This window comes from Heteronotia binoei, chromosome 8, assembly GCF_032191835.1.
Source record: "Heteronotia binoei isolate CCM8104 ecotype False Entrance Well chromosome 8, APGP_CSIRO_Hbin_v1, whole genome shotgun sequence".
NCBI lineage: Eukaryota > Metazoa > Chordata > Lepidosauria > Squamata > Gekkonidae > Heteronotia > Heteronotia binoei.
The window spans coordinates 64,054,139-64,076,836 of record NC_083230.1 but is presented as its reverse complement, the minus strand read 5'-3'; positions in this window follow the sequence as shown (position 1 = coordinate 64,076,836).

The window sequence follows — 22,698 nt, the reverse complement described above, 5'->3', positions numbered from 1 at the left end:
AACATGGTTGCCAGGGCGCCTGGAGAAGTAAGCTTGCATCCGCCTGGCCAGTGAATGCGAGCCAAGCTATCCAGGGAATGTGTAAGACTCCCGTGTACCTATTCATAAGTATACAAGTGCTTGAGACGGGCACAGAGTGTCTGCAGCCGCACACAAACATTTCCCCGCTACCGCGTGGAATCCGCCATGGCGAGGAGGAGGCTACGCCGCAACGGAGCTGTCCAGGCGAACGGTGTTGAAGCGCTAAGCATGGAAACCACTGTGTTTCGCTTACACCACATGTAGCCATCTTCCTGCCTGGTGGGGTTTCATTCCCTCTAAATGGAAACCTCACGTACACACCTTGAGTCATTCCTAGCCCGCAAGCAACCTATCTAGTTTATAAATGGATTAATGGCTCTGCTATTAATCCTGATTGCCAAGTAATATCCTGAACAACAGGCTTCGCCCAGGAGGTGATGAGAAAGAGGAAGGATTTCTCCTGATACATCCTAGCCCTTTTGTCTACACCGGGATACCTAGGTCCATATCTGATTCTCTATTGTCACATTCCCAGTTAATCCCATCTCATCCCAATCACCCTACCATCTACATACTGATGTCATTGGAGCCGCCCCAGGCCCTGTTGCAACCTGGAAGTTTCCAGGATGCCCAGGATGAAGGTGATGTTCATTGGTTGAAGCATACACCCAATCAGGTGTCGCCATGGACTCGCCATTGGTCCAGCCGATGTCCAGCCTTCTTGGTCATCAGCAGAACCTCCCATTACCACTCCCAGTCACCTCCCATCCCCTCAGGACTAAGGTGACTCTATATAACCTGTGGACTAGCTACCCACAGGTGTGCCTTCTACTCAGTAACCCCCATTCCCGCTGTGTAGTTACACCCCCGATTCCTGATCAGTTTCGGGACCTTTCCCCCATTTCCTCATTCGTCGCCATCGGAGCCTTCCCTTGGAGTCTGCGAGAGGTAGTATTACCCTGTATGTCCATCCTTTATGTTCCCCTATCGATCTCTCTATATTTCTTAGACCTGTGTGAATGTGTGATTGATTTTGTACCTTGAATGAAAGAACTATTGTTTCAAATAAACCACAATTGATTTTATTAAATTAGAGTCCTTTATTGAGCATTGACCATCTGAACGGTTGAGCCTCGTATACACAGATAACAAAGATTCCTATTGGGACAACTATCTCTCAATCTAATTCCCCAATCTCATTTTGAGAGCAGTTTCCCTAACAGAAATTGGTGGAGAAAGCTTGGGCATTATCCTGTTTGTGTGAACGCACGCGAGTCGACACGCGTGTCTTCATACAGACAGACGTAAGGTTGCACCGTTCAGAAAGTCTTGCTAGCGAGGCTATTGCGTGAGTGATTGAGTGAATGAGTTCTGTGTGAACGGCTCTAGCGAGCATTTCTATAAATTGTGGGTTGGCCTGCTCCCCTTTCTATCATTCAGCGTTGGACTTCTCAGCCGCACCTAGGAGGCCAGACACCTCGCAAGAGGACTGAGCCCGATAGAACGCAAGGGGGAAGTCCCGTGAAGCCTGGCCGCCGTCCCGAGGCCTTTCTAAACGCATCTATCGTGGGAGGGAATGTCAGGATAGGTCAGAGCTGTTAAGATCTGGATAGAGCACCCTTCCCTTCTCCCTTTTCTTTAGAGCTTAGTGCACACACGCACACACACTACATACACACTCAGACACCTACACACACACACCCAAGTCCTTATACGAGTCTGGGCCAAGGCTAGTCTAAGGCACCCGACAGTCAAGAAGGCAGGCGGGCCAGTGGACCGATGCAATCTGACTGACGGGCAACATTTTGGGTCGAGGCGCAGCCGGCGGCTGGCTCGTTCCCCTAACTGTAGTTGAGGCGCAGCCGGCGGCTGGCTCACTACCCTTTCTTTGGGTCGAGGTGCAGCCGGCGGCTGGCTCGTTCCCCTAACTGTAGTTGAGGCGCAGCCGGCGGCTGGCTCACTACCCTTTCTTTGGGTCGAGGCGCAGCCGGCGGCTGGCTCGTTCCCCTAACTGTAGTTGAGGCGCAGCCGGCGGCTGGCTCACTACCCTTTCTTTGGGTCGAGGCGCAGCCGGCGGCTGGCTCGTTCCCCTAACTGTAGTTGAGGCGCAGCCGGCGGCTGGCTCACTACCCTTTCTTTGGGTCGAGGCGCAGCCGGCGGCTGGCTCGTTCCCCTAACTGTAGTTGAGGCGCAGCCGGCGGTTGGCTCACTACCCTTTCTTTGGGTCGAGGCGCAGCCGGCGGCTGGCTCGTTCCCCTAACTGTAGTTGAGGCGCAACCGGCGGTTGGCTCACTACCCTTTCTTGGATCGAGGCGCAGCCGGCGGCTGGCTCGTTCCCTTAATTGTAGTTGAGGCGCAGCCGGCGGCTGGCTCACTATCCCTTTCTCTGGTCAAGGCGCAGCCGGCGGCTGGCTTGACATTTAAACCCCAACCAAAGTCAAACAAAGAAAACTAACTAACATACGCCACAATGGATATTCTTGCCAAAAAGGAAGAGATCCCCAAATTGGACAAGTGGCTGATAAAAAAAGGAGATAATCCCTGGAAAAAGGGACTCTTTAACCAAGGCTCTGATCCCCTCCAATCCCTCAGGGACATTTTTGAAGAGGGGTGTAGCAACAAAACAATTAGCGCCGGCAAAAGAGATCTTTTTGCCACGTGGGGCTTGTTTGAAGCCCTACGGGATAGCACCGTCCTGATTAAGCAACTCAGGGAACAGCTTACCCAAAGGGAAAAGCAAATAGAACAGCAAGAGGTGCAGATAGAAAAGAAGGAACAAGAATTAGAGGCAAGCCTTAAGAGACATGCAGAGGTGCTGGAGGATGAGTTCCGGAAGCATACCGCGGAAAAGGAACTCGTACTCCAGACCCATGCAGCAGAGATAGATACAATTCGGCAAAACCATGAGGTGGAAAAGGCAGAATTACATAGAAGACACGCCACAGAGATAAACAGACTGGCGGCGGAAAACAATGGCTTGGACCTCGACTTGCAGTGTGCAAATCGAAGCTTAGAGGAGACTAAAGCAGATAAACATACCCTGAACTTAGCCTACCAGAGTACAGTGTCCGCTCTCAATAAGGCCCAATCGCAAATAAAGGCGTTGGGAAAAGAGTTGGAGCAAACCAAAAACCGGAATGACAAACTGCAATATGCCATTGAAATAGCCACAGAAACGGTGAAGAAAACCAAAGAGGCAGCCAATCATGAGGCATGTAAAAAGGAGATTGCCTTACTGCAGCAGAAGTTAAACCGTAAAAACGCTCTTATAGCAACGGTCTCCCCATCCACCCTCTACGCTTTTTCGGATGAGGAAAGTGAGGATGAGGAGGAAATACAACCCTGTGAGATTGCCCCCGCCCCGGTATGCCCGGTGATCACCCGACAGACCACCACTAAACAGGGGAACGGCAAAGAGACAGTGCAGATAACTAAGGAGATTAAGAATTGGAAAATTGAAGATATTAAAATGGCGCACCAAATTCTCGGCCCATATAATAGAGAAACCTCCATCCGATGGATGATGCAAATGTACCGCGAATACCCGAACATAACCATCAGGGAGTTAAATCAGGTTTTGAGACTGGCCGTAAACGGCCCTCATGTAGAAAAAGTGAGAGAAAAATTGTTACTCTCAAAAACCGACGCCATAACCACTTTGGAGTGGATGGCTGAATTATTGAGAATCACTTGGAATGAAGAGAATATTAAATATGTGTATACCCAGACCGTGCAAGGTCCAGAGGAAGACCCTATGGTCTACTTAGCAAAAAACCAATTCTTAGCCTTAGCCGCCGAAGTAGTATTCCCGGAGGAAGAGGGCCAGGATCCCGACTACAATGACGCCGATTTTATAACAGATGTCATTAAAGGCCTCAACCCAGAAACACGGCAGTCATTGGGACCCACACATGCACCTAACCCCGAATGGAGCACACTTCATGCCAATCTAGAAAATATTAGTAGGTATATGGACACGTTTGCGCAAGGGAAAAAGAGTACTAAAAAGGACCGAGCTAAGGAGGCAGTCCATACTGTCACTTATGCTAACAACGGCCCTCACTCTCAATACCAGAAGGGGGAAATAAACCCCAGTCCCTATAATCCTCAGCAAACGGCAACAAATCCCCCGATAGTGCAAAACCGGAAGGGTCAGGCACGAAATAATGGGAAATATGCCAAGCAGAGACAAGGAGCGGAGGGAGAGGTTCCCAATTATCCAACGAGAGCCCCACCTCCGCCCATTCAGCCTTCGGCTCCCTTACCCCCTCCAATGGCTCCACCACCTCCGGCCCCACAGCCCCATGTAATGACGGGTCCTTATGGGGAGGCATATCAAGACTTACAGGAGCATAGGAAAAGGTATAGGGACCCCCACCCACGGCGGTCTGAGCGAACGCAGTTTTGGAACGCAATGACGCCCGGAGAGCAGAATCAGCGAAAAGCGATTTGGAACTTTTTAGTGCAAGCAGGGGTAAACATGACCAATTTGGATCTAGCGCCCACTGCACACTTACTAGAGAAGCAACAACAAATAGTGCAGGGGTGGGGAAATCAGCAATACGCTGCACCTCCACCTCCGCCTGCCCAGCCCTACTTCAATGCGCCTCAAGGGTTTTCTCAGCCTGTAGCTGCAGTAGCTCAACATCCGCCCCCTCCAATGCACCCCTCCGTTCAATTATACCCAGCACCGATAGCTGCCGTTCAACAGCAGACGGTCGTCAACAGTCCGGAATACGAAGACCAGGGCTTGCGCTAGGGGTGCCCGGGGCCCACTGATCTCCCCGAAGGAGTAGTGGCTAAACTTAAGCCAGACACCTGGGGGAGACCAATGGTAAAGGCAGGCATTGGGGCTCCAGGGAACATTAAACCTGCCACTCTGTTAGTGGACACAGGGGCATCGATTAGCGTGCTCCATCCAAAGCTAGTTACTCAGGGAACTCAAACGGATCGAACACTGGAACTGTCCGGCTATGCGGGAGGAAGCCACCTCTCGCATATATGGAGGAAGATTCCAATCACTGTGGGGAGAATCAAAGCCACCATGACAGCCTGTAATAATGCAGGAGAAGACGATGGAATGATTGGGGCTCCCTTCCTGAAGAAAAACCATTTAACTGTGGATTTAGCCAACGGACTCCTGTGGCACATCCCAGGAGGCCCGGACTTTATTAATGCCATACATTGATGTGCGGCCCTAAAAGCGCCCTTCCCTGTATGTTCAGTGACGGGAGATCTATGGACCCAAAAGTTTCCCGGGGTATGGATTACTGACAAGGCGGAGTGTGGGACTGTGAGAAACGCTTGTGTTCTCATAGAAGGCAAAGATCCTCCTCCCCAACGTCAGTACAAATATCCCGCGGAAGCGGAAGCAGGAATAGGGAAAACCATTGAGGGTCTGTTGAAGTGGGACGTCATCCTCCCAATGCAGTCCATCTGCAATGCTCCCTTGTGGCCAGTCCTCAAAGCAGATGGAGCAACTTGGAGGATGACGGTGGACTTCAGAGCCCTTAACGCAGTGACTCCCCCGGTGGCCCCGGTGGTCGCCAAATACAATGAGATAGTAGCAGCCATTGCGGCGGGATCTAAATTTTACAGCGTGGTGGACTTGGCCAATGCGTTCCACTCGATCCGCCTGCACGAATCCTGTTGGTATAAATTCGCGTTTACCTTCCGCGGCCAACAGTACGTGTTCAAGCGGACACCGCAGGGCTTCCATTCTAGCCCTAGCATCTGTCACGCACATGTTGTACAGATGTGGGACCGACTGCTACCCGGATCAAAGGATTGTGTGCTCAGTTATGTAGATGACGTGCTGATTCATGCAGAGACAGAGGAGAAGGTCCGGGAGGTCACCGAGGAGGTCCTCAACCTCATCCAAGAAACTGGCTTCAAAGCAAGCAGGGAGAAAGCCCAGCTAGTAAAGACCGAGGTGAAATACCTCGGCATCACACTAGGGGCAGAAGGGAGAACACCGGATTCGCAGAGAGTAGAAGTAATTTCTAAACTCCCCGCCCCCACAGACCCCCATTCACTAAGAGCTTTGTTAGGCACCTTTAACTTTTCCCGGGATTTCATAGAGATGTTCTCCGAGAAAGCCCGACCTCTTTATGAGCTCCTGAAGAAGGATGTGCAGTGGTACTGGGGACCGGAGCAGCAAAAGGCTTTTGCAGAGCTTAAAAATGACCTCGCAAAGGCTCCGGCGCTCGCCCACCCCGATGTTACCCAGCCGTTTTTCATTCAGTTGGCTATCTCGGAGCACAGTCTGGGGGCTACCCTGATCCAGAGACGAGCGGGTTCTCAGCGGGTGGTGGCTTACGCCTCCAGGAACCTTTCTTCCGTGGAGGAAAAATTCTCCCCCTGTGAAAAGGTCTGCCTCGCTCTGGTTTGGAGTTTAACCCATTGGGAGTTTATAATAGGAGGAGCAAGGGTGATAGTTCAAACCACTCATTCTCCTCTTAAGTATATTCTCTCAGGAAAAGTTAAAGATGGGCAAGTTTCGAACCAACGGATTGCCCAGTGGACCCTGGCGCTAACTAATAGAGGGGTAGATTTCCAGAAGGAGCAAAAGGAACCGCCCTCGCCCTATGGCCTCGTAGTTGAAGGGGAAGAGCATGAGTGCCCGTTGCCAGTGGTACAACATATACCCTGGCAGGTTAATGGAGGAATAACCCTAGCAGAAGCCCGACAACAAGAACTTGTTTGTTGGTTTTGTGATGGGTCTTCTTTCCATGTAAATGGCTCAGCTCGAACCGGCTACGGCGCCATCAGGGTGCAGGATTCCCTAGTCCTTAAAGGAACGGTCCGCCCTCATTCTAGCCAAGCTGCGGAAGTGGAGGCAGTGTTAGCAATCCTCCAGTTTGAACCTCTGGACGTGCCCCTAGCCATTTTTACCGATTCCCATTGGACGGTGCAGGCGATCACAGCCTGGTTGCCCATTTGGAAGAAACAGAATTGGCTGAATAGCGAGGGGAAACCGGTCGCGCACTCTCAGAAATGGCTGCAAATAGCTGAGAGAATAGAGGCGCGAACTGACTCTACCTACGTGACGCACGTCAAGGGACATCAGAGACAATATACAGAGGAAGGGATGTGGAACAATAGAGTAGATGCTATTGCCAAAGAAGCGGCATTCGCAGACACCAATCCCTTCCGCTCACCCCCCACCTTTCCTCTACATCCGGTCACCACTCGGAACCAGAGCAAAGGGAGAGAAATCCTGATGGATTTGGGCGAGCTCCAGAAAGACGACCCAGAGATTCTGGAGCTTGCCAAAGCCCAGAAGGATGACACGGGGAAATACACCATTATTCAGCAAGATGGTATTTACTGGGCAGTAGATAGCCAGGGGGAGCAACACTGGATCGTGCCCCTGCAGGTCAGAGGGGATTTAATCAAGTTTGTGCACGAGCAGGGACACCGCGGTGCAAATCTAACTTTGGAACGGGTAAAGGAGACGGGCTGGTGGCCGGGCATGCGCCAGGAAGTCGCGCAGTGGGTTAATAATTGCCTTGCGTGTGCTATGGTTAATGCCGACACATCAGGACCCAAAGCTCCCATCCAACACCAAAGAATAGAGGGACCCTGGGCTCGTATACAAATTGATTTTATCGGCCCCCTTCCCCGCACAGCAAGAGGAAATCGATACTGCCTCACGGTGATCGATCCTTTTAGCAAATGGGTGGAGGCTTTCCCTTGTAAATATAATACTGCCGCTACAACTGCTAAAATTTTATTCAACCACCTATGGACGAGATGGGGAATCCCGAGGGTCATGGACTCGGATTTGGGGTCACACTTCATCGGGAGGTCACAAAGGAATTGTGCAAAGCCTTAGGGGTGGAGCAGCGGTTTCACATCGCCGGGCACCCCCAAGCCTCAGGGTCAATTGAGAGGACAAACCGGACTATCAAGGAAGCCCTACGGAAAGTAGTAAAATCCACAGGCCGGGATTGGGACGAGAAGCTGCCCATTATCCTGATGGCGCTGAGGGGAACTACTGCCGTCCATGGTCACACACCGCATATGGTCATGACAGGAAGGAAAATGGTGTTGCCAGAAGCCTTCTGGCTCAAAACACAACTTCCATCTGACTGGATGCCGGTGGTTGTGAATGACGCGTGGGTGCAATCGCTAGTCACGGAGGTCCACAATATTCACCTGGAGGTAGCTAAACAACTAGGAAAAACACAACAGGCAATGGATCAGAGACTAGGCTGGGTTAAAAATCCCTGAGTGTGGGATCCAGGCCAGCTAGTGCTGTATAGGAAATTCTCACAAAATGAACACTCCTTGGAAGCCAAATGGTTAGGTCCGGTCCCGATAACACTAAGGATCAGCCCAGCAGTCTACCAAGTGGAGATCCAGAAAAAGAACGGAGAAACTTGGCGAAAGTACTTCCACTGTTCCCAACTCAAGGAATGGAAGGGGGCTGCTCCCGCCAACACTAATCCGACTCAGCAACCTGAGGTGGTGCCGCCGCAGAAAAGAGCGGAAATCCGACAAATCTCTGTCATGCCATGCCCCGAACCAATAGATTTCTCCCTAAGCGACACATTCCTCTCTATAGGAGTAACCTGAGCGAGCTAAAACACATGGAGATTTCTGAGACAGAGACCTGTACACAGAAATCTAGGGGGGGTGGAGGAAATACAAAACACAGCTATATAATGTTAGGAACTGCAGCAAGTTTTTTTTTTCCCCTCTTTCCTACCTTCCCCCCCTCATACCCTAGACTTTAAAACCCCTCCACTGCGTGTAGAAGCAGCAACAAGGGTCTACAGCACAACTTTATTTTTGTTCTAGGTACACAATATGGATTACCAGAAAACAAAGGTGAGATTTATATGGAAAGTAATGTATGCAATGTATTTAGTGCTAATGTTAATGCAGGAGGAATGTACAGCTGATAGAGCAGTATTGCCCACTATAGTCCCATTCTCTCATTGGAGATGTAAAACAAGTCTATACCCCAAGGAAGTCATGCTTTGCAAAGTCATAAAGTCTAATTATGGGGAAAATGACAGCAGACTTCCCAGAAGCAGCTATGACTTTCGCAGCTGTGACGAAGAATGGGTTAGACCACCTAATATGATCTTGTTATGTGCTGGGACTAGAATGCTAACGCAGGAACTGTACTGTTTCTCTAATGAGGATACCATGAGACCTCTAGTGCCAATGCATTGTGTTTATGTCCCAAAAGGCCCACGGAAATTAACAACAACTCCTACAATAACTCCTAGCTCTACTCCAGCCTCTAAAGGGTTTACTGAGGACATGGGGCCATACTGTGAAATTGCCATGGTGTCGACCGCAGTATGGAATGCAGGAGACCCCTTCAAATTTATATTATCAATTGGCTCCAGGATAGAAAAACCGCTTGCGTTCTCAATACAGACACCTAGTGGAGAGACGCATCACTACCAGCTAACCACATGGTCAAATAGAAATTGGATCGTTACTGATTTGGAGCTGGAGACACAGGGACCTCCTGACTGGTTTATAGTAATAGACCCTCTATGCCAGCAGGAACCCGCGATAGGAATGAAATTCACCAAATTAGGCACCTTCAACACAGAGCTTCCATCGGAGGAAGGAAACTATACCCTCACGATAGGGAATTTCACCCAGCTCCAATTCAACCCTCTCATTCCAGACGCTGAGAGCACACTAAGCGCCAACTCCCACATAATTGGCTCCCATGTGATTAAGCGGGATATAAGGGAGCAAGTTTTAATTCGCCCACAGATGGTACTAAAGGAAATCAGGGTCAGCCTGACGGGATTAAATACCATCGAAAAATTGCCACAATGTGCTCCCTACTTGGAACCCAGTAAGAAGGGCTGGGAGGCCTGGCTGCAGTTATGGGTGGGGAACACACCTCGCAGATTGAAACGATCTGTAGGAGACTGGGTAGCACCAGTTGCCGGAGGAGTAGCGGTTTTAGACTCTATAAATATAGAAACGCTAGCCAATAAATTTGCCTACGCTACCTCCTATATTTCCCAGCTGGGAAAACCCATTAATGACTCTTTCCACACCATCTCTGAAGTCCAGCATTCTATCAGCTCCATTTTAGTAAATTGGGAAAACCAAATTGAAAGGGATTTCGCCTTACTGTTGAGAGGCACTCAATCCCTACAGTTAAATATTTCCTTGGCGCTGGCATGCACCCAGGCTCAAGCTATGAATTTAGCAGTAACCATGGGCATGATCAGGCAAGCCACGGAGGGAAATATCCCACTAGAAATCAAGCAGTTAATTAGACCAGAAATTCCCACCCCACAACTGGAATTGGAAGCCTGGTGGACTCTGGTTAATACATCCTTTTCTGTGGACAGGCAGGAGCTAAGGCTTCTCATCCTGATGCCCACTGCACAAAGGTTCTTTTATGTGCACCCCGTTGTGCCACTAGGACTGCAAGTGGGACCAACCGACGTTTTGTATTCCTCGGACTCAGACAAATGGGCCAGGAATGACAACGGAAGTTGGGAAGCTGTAGATTTACAGGCATGTGTACATAAGGACAACTTGGGATTTATTTGTGATGAGCAGACTCTACAAACTCACCACCCCTGTGTGAACCCCCTAAGGGACTCTCCCCGAGAATGCAAATATGCGCTTAGGCAAGAGAATGCCTCCGCTTTTGTGTATTTGGGAAGGGGGTGTGCTTGCGTGAGGACATATTGTGAGTACCTCATCATAAATACCTTCCACATCCAACCCATGTTGCCAGGTGTCAACAGATGTTTCTGCAACCTATCTTCCATTGTAGGGTGCGATATAGAGTTCACAGTCCCCATATGGACTAGGGAAGAAATTCTGTTGGCCCCTAGCCTGTTCAAATTTATTCAGCCGGTTTTCCTGGGCATGGGGCTGCGGGCGATTAGATCCTTGCTGTCTCATCCCCTTTTAAAACAGACCTTGCAAGACATTAAGAGGAGCGGAGATACAGCCGCCATGGTGGTTAAACACGATGGACAGGAAATCTCTGGGCTTTTAACACAAATCAAGGACACGGGAAAACATTCGTTCCTTGACGCGCTTCTTGGCTGGAGCCCGACTGGGTCAGCGATACTCAATGTAGCCTTGCACCCTATTGTGGTCATTTTGGTCTTCCAGATTATACTCTGTATCGCAATAATTATCTTGGGGTGCTGGCTGAGAAAGCAGTTAAAGAAAGTGGACGAGCTCCAAACCATGTGGAGATATCGTCCCCTCGTCATTGAAAAACCCTAAGTACCGCCTTGAATCCCCTCCCCACTTATGCGGGGGGGGGGGGGCTCCCTTTCTTCATCCCTTTTCCAAAATCTTTCTTTTACTTGTAAGGGAGGGCTGTAAAGCCCAAGGGAAAGGGAGAGGGGAGAAAGGCGACGAAACCGAACCGTGGAGTGCGGACCAGCAGTGGCAAGGTAGAGCTTGCAAGGGCTGCTCCCCGAGGGTTCAGAAGTCTTCATTGGAAGACTCCCATCGGGTGCGTGCCCTGCTTTGCCACTTCAGGCTCCCATCTGAACTGGATTGCGCCAGGCGCTTCAGTTCAACAGGCCCGCTGAGACCCCCGGTTCTGCAGCCCCACATGTTTGACAACAGCGGGGACCGGTCTGGTCACAGGCTAAAGCCGCCCGATCATCCCCCTCTGGTGCCTCGATCCCACCAAGTGGCTAAAAGGTCACAACGAGTCAAATGGAGGCTCGGCCCACACTATATTCCAAATCCCTGCATCCTGTTTATGGGTTTGGAAAACTTCTCCCTCCTCATTCACCCCTGGATAAAGTTTTAATGGTTGAAAACTCCACTGCCCCGTCGCTCCCAGGTCACCCTGGACTTGAGGCATTTGCATAAACCCCTTCTGCGCATGCCCCAACTCTTGGGACGGGAAGCGAAGGACGATGGGAAATGTAGTCCCCACAGCCGGTTTTAACATTTTGCATGTCAGTATCTCTAAGCCCCTCGCTTTGCTCCTATGGAAAGTTCTATCTTTTACCAAGAAAAGGGTGGGCTTGTTAGCCCAAGGGGATGGGGTGAGGGGAAGCCCAAATTGAGCAGAACAAACTCAGGGCATTCTTGCAAGTGTTGGATCGCTTCTTGATGGTCTAGATAACAGTCCCACCAAGTGATCCATCACTACAAGGCCCGAAGTGACTCTGGGACAGAACCTGTTCTGACCCAGAGAGACTCCCAGTATTCCAGTATTTGAGCTCTGTGGCTCTTCCGGCGCTCCGTGATCCTGAAGGAACACAGGGAACGGAGAGGGGAAGAAGTTGCAGACGCTCAAAGCATCAGGAACCTGGTGCAGCCTCTGTTCTGACCCATTGGGACACCTGAGCGTGCAGCCCTTATCCACATAACTGTGGAAGGGACTCAGGCTGTGCATGGGCACCCGAACCGAGGAGCTTAGGAAAACCCTCTCTCTCGGGCGCCCTGTGTCTGTCAACTATCTTCTAGATTAAAAGCAACATAGGTAAAGAGCGATCTCGGAACCCATGGGACGCCTGAACAGTGGCCCGCCGGGAGCCGCTATTCCCGCAGGAACGGACCGAACTTAGGTCCATTTATTGGGAAAATATTTTACAATGTCCTACTCCCAACATGCCTTAGGCTTAGTTCATCTGCATAAACGCACTATGCGCATGCACTAATCCACAGCGCAGGATTGGGGACATCTGGGACTTAGAGTTCCAACGCCATATGTGGGCAATGAACAGTTGTTTTTAAGATTTGTCTATCTTTTACCAGAGAAGGTTGGGCCGCCGAAGCAACCCGAGGGTTAAAAGAGGGCAGGCAGTGACACTTGCCCTCCGGAGCGCGGAGCTCCAGCTAAAAGTTCCGCCCACCTAGGGTCTCAGGGGGCCAGAACAGACTCTGCACCAGGTGCCATACTTGCAGGGGCACCCTGAGTTTGTAAGGGCGCACACGAGACCAGGCGGAATGCTTGAACCCGGCCTCCACCGGGAGAGCCAAACGCACCGAAGCACCTTCAAGTCATAGTGACTCTGGTATTCCCCACAAGAAAGAGGCGCCCCATAATAGGAAAACCGCCTGAGAGCGACCACAAGCCTTTCTGGGGCGACTCTGAAAAAGGGGTGCCCCACAATGGCCCAAGAGACCCATTTCATGGAAAAGGATATTTGCATATGTGCCTCCCACTTGGTCTGCGTAATGAACTGCATGTCATCATTGCCTGGCGCCTCTATAAACCGCCCTGTCTATTGATGGACAGCAGTGCGACGCGGGAAGCCAGTGACGTGGCATTAGCGCAGTTGCCATCTCCCGGGCGGGAGGGGTAACATAAAATGAGGTCTTGAATGATTATACCCATGTTGTATGTTTTAAGATCTATTTTTATACCAAGAGAAGGGTGCCCGCCCTTGGGTGGGCAGGCTTGTGGAAAAATTAGAGCAGGCTTTTGGAGAAATTGCGAGGCCGAACCAAGGAGTGCGGAGTTGGAGGGAGCGAGAATCAAGTTAGCCCTTTTTGCAGAGGCTCTTTTCTCGCTTCACCAAGAAACATCTCCCGGGCGGGGGCCTCTCCTGATGTGGTAGGTTCGGAGAAGCCCACCCAAATGGAGTATCCGGCCAGCCTCAATACACTCCTCTCCATGATTTCCACCGCATGGTCAGGTTAGCGTGAGGAAAGGAAAATCTCCCACGCTGCTTTGCAAAGGGTCATTTGCATCTCCCCCTCCCACCGACGGGTTGTTGGCACCAGGATATGGGCACGACCTCACAGGAAGTGGGAACCAACATGCAACTCAGATCCCACCCCTGCCGGCCAGAACCGTGACTGACAGGCAGGGAACCTTAGGCCCAATACTAACTTGGACTAAAGTGTTCCCGTGTATATGTTTTACTTATCTATCTTTTACCAAGTAAAGGGGGAGTCCCCCCCTCCCAGTCAGGGAGGGACTCCAAGAGGCCCTAAAAGAGAGCCACGCTTATAGCTGACTCTCCGGAGCCCACACGGGCTCCAGATTAAAAAAAGGGGAAAGCGGCCAATGGATCAACTTCCCCGAACCTATTGCAACAGGAGAGGCCTTTCCGCGGCCGTGCTCCCCGGTTCGGGTTGTTGGTCCATAGGCCCGCACTTCCAGGCGTATGCTTTCCCCCTCCGCAAAGCCGGGAAGGCATGAAGAACGAGGTGCTTTAAGGTTGAAGGAAGCAATCTAATGTCAACTCGAGAAAACTGTAAACTCATTAGGAAAGTTGGTTTAGTAAAAATGCTTTAACAGAATTTGCTAAATGTTGTTCAAAAGAGGTATAAAAACGAGCAAAGTATGTGAAGATTTCTCCCAGAATCCTATTGTTCATTCATTTGCATGAGTACCCTGGAGACCCCTCTAGATAGGGTCTCCCCAGGTCATGTGGACGGACCTCCGACGAGGTCCGAGCTATGTCGGATATTTCCATTTAGAGCATGCTCCGACAGAAGCTCGGCTTCACTGTGGGCAACCTGGATACAAGGGGGGGTGGGATATCCGCAGCAGACTCCTCGGCGCCGCCAGCCTCCTCCCCTCCAGAAAAGGACTACAGACAAGCCAAATGAGAAGGGAACCCTCTTCTGTACCCAGCGCGGAAGTTATCGAGGGGGGGAGAAGAAGAAGCCTGAAGACCAAAGGTCAGAAAAGAGATAGATGAATTATGTATTAGCATAGTGTCAGGATTTTATAAGTATGAAATGTAACACGGAGACCTCGAATGATTTGCCTTGTGACTCCGTTGATAATATGTAATGTTTATTTCCTATCCAATCAACTATTGCAGCCTAGCCGGCCTAGACTGCGCGCATGATTTCGCTTTTAAGTAATCTTTGATTCAAATACTTTGTATTGTGTGATTTTACCATGTGTTTTTATGGATTTTATAATGCTACATGAAATGCTGAGTATGCACAATGTATCCCAACAGGCCTCCCTGTAAGCATGAACGCCAAGGAAGGATCTGATGGCCCATTGGCATTTAAAAAAAAAAAATTATGTTTTGAGTAGCTTTAAGATAGTGGCTCCAACCTTTTTGCAGATAGCCGGTATTCCCTAGTAGACACCTCATGCTTCAAGGGCTCACCGCCCGCTTACCGAAGCCCCCGTTTTCCTTTTTCCATCTTTTATACATACGAGACTTTGCCACTAGACGGTGACGTCAGTCTCGAGGGGGGGAACTGTGAGAAAATGACCCCTCTGTCACAAACATGGTTGCCAGGGCGCCTGGAGAAGTAAGCTTGCATCCGCCTGGCCAGTGAATGCGAGCCAAGCTATCCAGGGAATGTGTAAGACTCCCGTGTACCTATTCATAAGTATACAAGTGCTTGAGACGGGCACAGAGTGTCTGCAGCCGCACACAAACATTTCCCCGCTACCGCGTGGAATCCGCCATGGCGAGGAGGAGGCTACGCCGCAACGGAGCTGTCCAGGCGAACGGTGTTGAAGCGCTAAGCATGGAAACCACTGTGTTTCGCTTACACCACATGTAGCCATCTTCCTGCCTGGTGGGGTTTCATTCCCTCTAAATGGGAACCTCACGTACACACCTTGAGTCATTCCTAGCCCGCAAGCAACCTATCTAGTTTATAAATGGATTAATGGCTCTGCTATTAATCCTGATTGCCAAGTAATATCCTGAACAACAGGCTTCGCCCAGGAGGTGATGAGAAAGAGGAAGGATTTCTCCTGATACATCCTAGCCCTTTTGTCTACACCGGGATACCTAGGTCCATATCTGATTCTCTATTGTCACATTCCCAGTTAATCCCATCTCATCCCAATCACCCTACCATCTACATACTGATGTCATTGGAGCCGCCCCAGGCCCTGTTGCAACCTGGAAGTTTCCAGGATGCCCAGGATGAAGGTGATGTTCATTGGTTGAAGCATACACCCAATCAGGTGTCGCCATGGACTCGCCATTGGTCCAGCCGATGTCCAGCCTTCTTGGTCATCAGCAGAACCTCCCATTACCACTCCCAGTCACCTCCCATCCCCTCAGGACTAAGGTGACTCTATATAACCTGTGGACTAGCTACCCACAGGTGTGCCTTCTACTCAGTAACCCCCATTCCCGCTGTGTAGTTACACCCCCGATTCCTGATCAGTTTCGGGACCTTTCCCCCATTTCCTCATTCGTCGCCATCGGAGCCTTCCCTTGGAGTCTGCGAGAGGTAGTATTACCCTGTATGTCCATCCTTTATGTTCCCCTATCGATCTCTCTATATTTCTTAGACCTGTGTGAATGTGTGATTGATTTTGTACCTTGAATGAAAGAACTATTGTTTCAAATAAACCACAATTGATTTTATTAAATTAGAGTCCTTTATTGAGCATTGACCATCTGAACGGTTGAGCCTCGTATACACAGATAACAAAGATTCCTATTGGGACAACTATCTCTCAATCTAATTCCCCAATCTCATTTTGAGAGCAGTTTCCCTAACAAGTGGGGAGGTTTAAAGTGTGTTTGAGCAATAACTACTCTGCAAGATGCTCCATTTTTAAATGAGAACTTTGATTTGTTCAGTAATGATTATCTTATTGTTGGACACTGAGTAATCAAAAAATATTTGATCAGTTGTATCATTAATGATATCAGATAAAGATCAAATACTATCAATGCAATCCTAAGACTCCATTCCTGGAAGCAAGTCCTATTAAATAGACCTTTGTAGTATTCTGAGTAGACCTACTTAGAATTTCTCTGTATTAATTTAATTTATCAGAACAATAACAAAGGTATTTTATCAAATAATCTATCCTTCCCAAGTGAAGGTAACAGTTTTTATATAAAGCAACTGAAATAATTTGTGATAAAGTGACAATATTTCAGCAAAGAACAGTATAACCCAATCAAAACTTATTTTGCCTCATGAAATGAGCCCCTATTGGACTACCTGTTGTAGTTATGTTCCAAGCAAAGAACCAGTGAACTTCACAGAAGTGCTGAAAAATCAAGCTTTCTTTGTTTTCATTGTCCATTTTAAGGCAACCACCTACTTTGATCCCCTCAAAAAAGTTCTGGTATTCAAAATGAGTAATATTTTTATTGTTTTTTTGCATCTGTGCAGTGATGTTAATCCTAGCTCTGGATCATATATCATTCATTGTGTTGGAGCATGCTCAAAACAAACTGACTTTTTGGCCTTTAAAGTATTGTATATTTAGTCTTGTAAAAGTTTTTTTTTTACCAAACTATGAACACACTGAGAATGTTCTGATGCATGGGCTGGGATTCATTTGGTGAAAACATGCCAAGTTCTGAAATGGCACTGTTCAATGTAGATGATTAAAAAGTACAAATAATCATCTTAGAATTCTAGCTCTTTTAATAGTCATACGCTATGGAATCATCAACCTAAATTTATTTTCTTCCAAATTACCTCTTGATAGAAGTCGTGTAAATAACAGATAGGCTGCTTCATAGATGTATTATCCATTTTGTTTCAGTTCCTTAGAAATGGTTTGGATATGAACTCATACTACTCACAGTTTTGCACCAAAGAACTTCAAGTCCTATGAAGCTTGCAAGCTCTTTTGTCACCATATAAAATGGAAGATTACCAGACTGAATCCCAAAAAGAAGAGCAGTACTGAATCCCATACAGGATGAATCTGGAGAAATCCAGTCATATTTACAGAACACTACTCACTATGCAACTTGAGAAGGAAAAAAGGTTTTCTTGTACAAGGATCAGAAAGGTTGGAGCCAAGACTGTAATTAATAATTTCTACAAATTCCTGGTCAGTAGTAAATCACACATATAAACTGCAGAAGAACATAGCTGACAGTGCTATACAACTTTGCTACAGCTTCTGTGGTACTGTAGAAAAAGAGAAAAGGTGTGAGAGAAGGGAAAATGCCTATAAAATTTTGTTGAAAGGGATAAAATACAGAAATGCCCAACATCCATCGCCAAGACTTCCGCAAATGGAAACAAGTTCTTGTATTTCCCAGTGAGATCACACACCAAATGCTGGAAATGTCAGCTCTTAGCTTGCCACAACCAGTTCTGCAGCTGAAACAGACAACCCATGCCATACTCAGGTTAAGGGAATAGCTTGCAATTGGTAAGAAATCAACTTCTGGGTGGTTCACAATAATTTTTATGACTATTATTATAAATGAACAATTTTAAAATGCATGTGTGTATTCACAATTAGTTTTACAAAAAATATTTACCTGCACAGTTAAACTAATCTTTTGTTTATTCCTGATCATTAAAGAACTAGATTCACATAAGAATTGGATCTTCCTAGCATGAAGACAAAAATATTCACTTTCTGATCAGAATACTCTCATAATGGTGTATAGATGGCATATAATACCGGTAAAACTGGCAAAAATGTACCCAGGGTCATCCAAGACATGCTGGGTATGTGAAGAACAGGTCGGCACCTATTTTCATATGTGGTGGACCTGCAAGGTCACTAAGAGATACTGGATTAAGGTACATGAGCTGATCCAAAAGGTTTTGAAACTGTCTATACCATTTAAGCCAGAACTATTTTTGTTAAATATGTTCCCAACCAAAATGGCAAAGTATATGACAATCCATATAATAACAGCGGCAAGAATTATGTTTGCGCAATACTGGAAGAATAAGGAGACTCCGACCATAGACGATCTGGTAATAAAAATAATGGTTATAGCAGAAATAGATGAATTGAATTATAAGCTTAGCACTCAAACTTGTAAGAGTAAAGTAGAGAATTGGTCAAAATTTTATGATTGGTTATGTAAATATAAATAAAACTGAGTATGTAAAGGGAAGGGTAGAAGGCGTAAAAGAAAGGGCAAAACAAGAAGGGTAAAACGAGAAAGTGAGAAAGTTGCTTATAGATAGTGGTTATAGAGAGTAACTGCTTATCTCATCTTGATTGTACTTTTTTTGTTCTTTAAGTTTGTGCTTTGGTTATATTTTATATTATAAGGAACTTTGCAAATAAAAATCTTGAAACTGAAAAAAAAAAATCAACACACTAGTGGCTGAATTCCTGAAGATTTTAATGGTGTTAGATTGCATTTTTATGTTTTAAGTATGTATGCCTGACTTGAAGTCAAATTAAAAGATTCTGCTGCTCCAACAACTAGTGCTGGAATGTTTGCATACTCTGATTTTCATGTCAAGACTGCAGCAGCAAAAAAGAAAAAGAAACTCAAACGCTTTAAACAGTTTACCTACTACCTTCTGCTCATGAATGTCTTAAACGATTTGTTACTACATTTTCCCCAATGCATAGCTGTTTGATGTTTCCTTCTTATCTAACAACAGCATCTGTTAACATTGCCAAAAGCAGTGCTGGAAAGAGGCCTGCAGACCTATATATCTTTGCTTTAATTTGTTATTCCATCTACCAGAAACGAATGTTTGCAGTGAGTTTTATTCTGCTCAGTGTTGTTGAGAGTCCTACAGCAACTACCTGCATTCAGGACTATTGCTGGAAGAATAGAGTTTATTTGGCACTGTACGAATGACATAAAGAAAAAAAAATCTGAAAAACTGATTGTTGTGATATAATTTTACAAATTTGCTTGAACCTGAAATTTTCTAGTATTTGAAAATCATAAAGGATTCCTATCAGCATCCAGTTAATGTATAAATAGGTCACAAAATAGCATCAAAAAAGTCCCCTCTCACCTTTAACTAAATGTATACCTGGATAAAAAATAACAATGGTTGCTGAGTGAATTTTCCAACATTGTTTCCTGGTTTTGTGCACAATGTTGTCTGAGTTGCTTATCTGTCTTTTTATTGTATAGGATATTTAGTTTTCTCACACAATTTTAGACTCAGATTTCACCATATGGTCATGTATTGCAGTTATAGTCCTGTTATCATTTGCATTATAAAGAAATGTATGATTTACTATAAGAATGGCTTCCATAATGTAATAGTAAGACCAATTCCTCACTAGAAGTTGCTTCACCCCTGGGCGTCTGCTTTCCTTGGCTCAAGCAATCAATTCCCCAATCCCCACAGGCGAATTTTGACCCACAACTCCCTCCAATTTCCCTTGTGGCTTCCAGATCTCAAAAGAAGAAGACCAGGAAGCTGCAAGGAAAATTGGAGGGAGTTGCAAGTCAAATTGTGCCCATGCAGCAACTGGTGGAATTAATCACTTGAGCTGGGAAAAGCAGAAACTAGGGGTGGAGCAACTTGCTAGTGCGGAATTGGTCTAAGTTACTTCAAAACAAGGGCTGCTATAGTCATTTTTGGTCATTGTGCACAGTTTATTTATTTGCTGCTTTTCTTCTGGAACACAGGAGTCAAAGTGGTTTACAAACATTGAGGTCATCAAAAATCTCAGATTAGTGTAATCACTTAAAATTCTAATACATCAAAATATATCTTGCTCACACCCTTATTTAAAAAGAGAAATACACCATGGCAGCAAGAACCTACCTACACAGACAAAACAAAAACAAAACAAAAACCAGCTAGGAAGCACTAATGTTTAGATACAAAAACAAAATATTAAAAGGTGACAATCTGCAAGTCAAAGTAATAAGCAGCTTCTCCTTTCCCCAATCCTAGGTAGCATGTCTTTATATTATCTTGAGGCAAGGGATGGCGTTAGAGTTCTGTGAGTAAAATGAGGCTCTGATAATATGTGGGCCAAGATGGTAACCAGTTGGCCAGCGTTTCATTGAAATACACAAATAGGTATTAGACTGAATTTCAAAAGTTATTAGGTTTGATTAAAGTACCTTTAGGGTTGGCAGTGATCAGTATCTGTGTAATACCCAGCCTTACATTTATTTGTCTAAGTTTCCAGAAGGCCCTGTAGATGTAGAATCCCAGCTACAAATACAAGTTGATGGGATGTGAACTGGCAGAGACTGACCAAGAGAGAGATCTTGGGGTCGTGGTAGATAACTCACTGATAATGTCAAGACAGTGTGCATTTGCAATAAAAAAAGGCCAATGCCATGCTGGGAATTATTAGGAAGGGAATTGAAAACAAATCAGCCAGTATCATAATGCCCCTGTATAAATCGATGGTGCGGTCTCATTTGGAGTACTGTGTGCAGTTCTGGTCGCCGCACCTCAAAAAGGATATTAAAGCATTGGAGAAAGTCCAGAGAAGGGCAACTAGAATGATTAAAGGACTGGAGCACTTTCCCTATGAAGAAAGGTTGAAACGCTTGGGACTCTTTAGCTTGGAGAAACGTCGACTGCGGGGTGACATGATAGAGGTTTACAAGATAATGCATGGAATGGAGAAAGTAGAGAAAGAAGTACTTTTCTCCCTTTCTCACAATACAAGAACTCGTGGGCATTCGATGAAATTGCTGAGCAGACAGGTTAAAACGGATAAAAGGAAGTATTTCTTCACCCAAAGGGTGATTAACATGTGGAATTCGCTGCCACAGGAGGTGGTGGCAGCCACAAGTATAGCCACCTTCAAGAGGGGTTTAGATAAAAATATGGAACACAGGTCCATCAGTGGCTATTAGCCACAGTGTGTGTGTATATATAAAATTTTTTGCCACTGTGTGACACAGAGTGTTGGACTGGATGGGCCATTGGCCTGATCCAACATGGCTTCTCTTATGTTCTTATGTCTTGAACTGATGTCTGGGAGCTGTGGTCAAATGGATGAAGGGGAAGAAGCTGAAATTAAATCCAGGCAAGATAGACGTGATAGTGGTTGGGAAGGCTGATGAAAAGAGATTAACCTGCTAACCATTAGATGGACTTTTGTTAGGGTTCTGAGGATTGATGTTAAATACAGTGAAATTGTAAAAGAAAATAGTTGGATTCTTGGCCAGCAGTATATATATTAGTGATGTATGTTTTGATGGTTTTACTGCCTGTTTCTGCCAGGATGGAGTTTTGTTGTTTGCCCTGAAACTCTGGAGAAATGTAAATATTTTAACAAAGAATATCTCCCATTTTTAATTTAATTTCACTTGTGAGAAATGGATCTCTCTTGGCACCAAATTCTCTTTCCTCATGCCAAATTTCCCCATTAAAATTAACACATTTTAATGTTTTTGTGTTAATTGAATGTTCATAGTGATTAAATAGTATATAGAACCATAGAATTATAGAGTTGAAAGGGACCTCCATTGCTGCCCAATGCAAGGACCCCCACTCCTCATGGTGATGCACACATTGCTGCCGTGCACCACCTCTTTTGCCTGCCCAGGACTCAGGCAGGTGAAGGGGTTGGCGGGGCACCTCTCTACCACTCAAAGGCTGTGTTCATTTGCAAAGGAAGGCAGTCTCTGAATGGTGCACATGTCACCATTGCCTCTTTTGCCTGCCTGAGATGCAGGCAGGCCCAGTGCCTTGGCACCATAGGCTGGCACCTTCCTTGTGCCCCTCCCATGCCTCCCTGCTGCTGCACTCCTGCCCATGGGGAGAGCAGGTGACACAACATGGAAGGAGGGCTGGGTGGGCTTCGGCTGAGTCAGGACTGTCCAGTGTGCTCTCAGAGACATGAAGCACCTCCAAGAGTGCACTGCGAAGCCATTCTCCTCTGAGTTGCACTCAGAGAAGCAGTGCCAATGCCCTGCCCCACTGCTTTCACCTTGAAGGTGAGAGCAGCCAGGCGGGGTGTGTTCTCCTCCGAGTTGGACCTTCCCCACCTGGCCACTTTCATCTTTCAAGTGTAGAAACAGCCAAAGATAGAGAGACAGAGAAAGAATGAGAGGAATGATAAAGTGAGAGTTATGTAAAAGTTTGGGA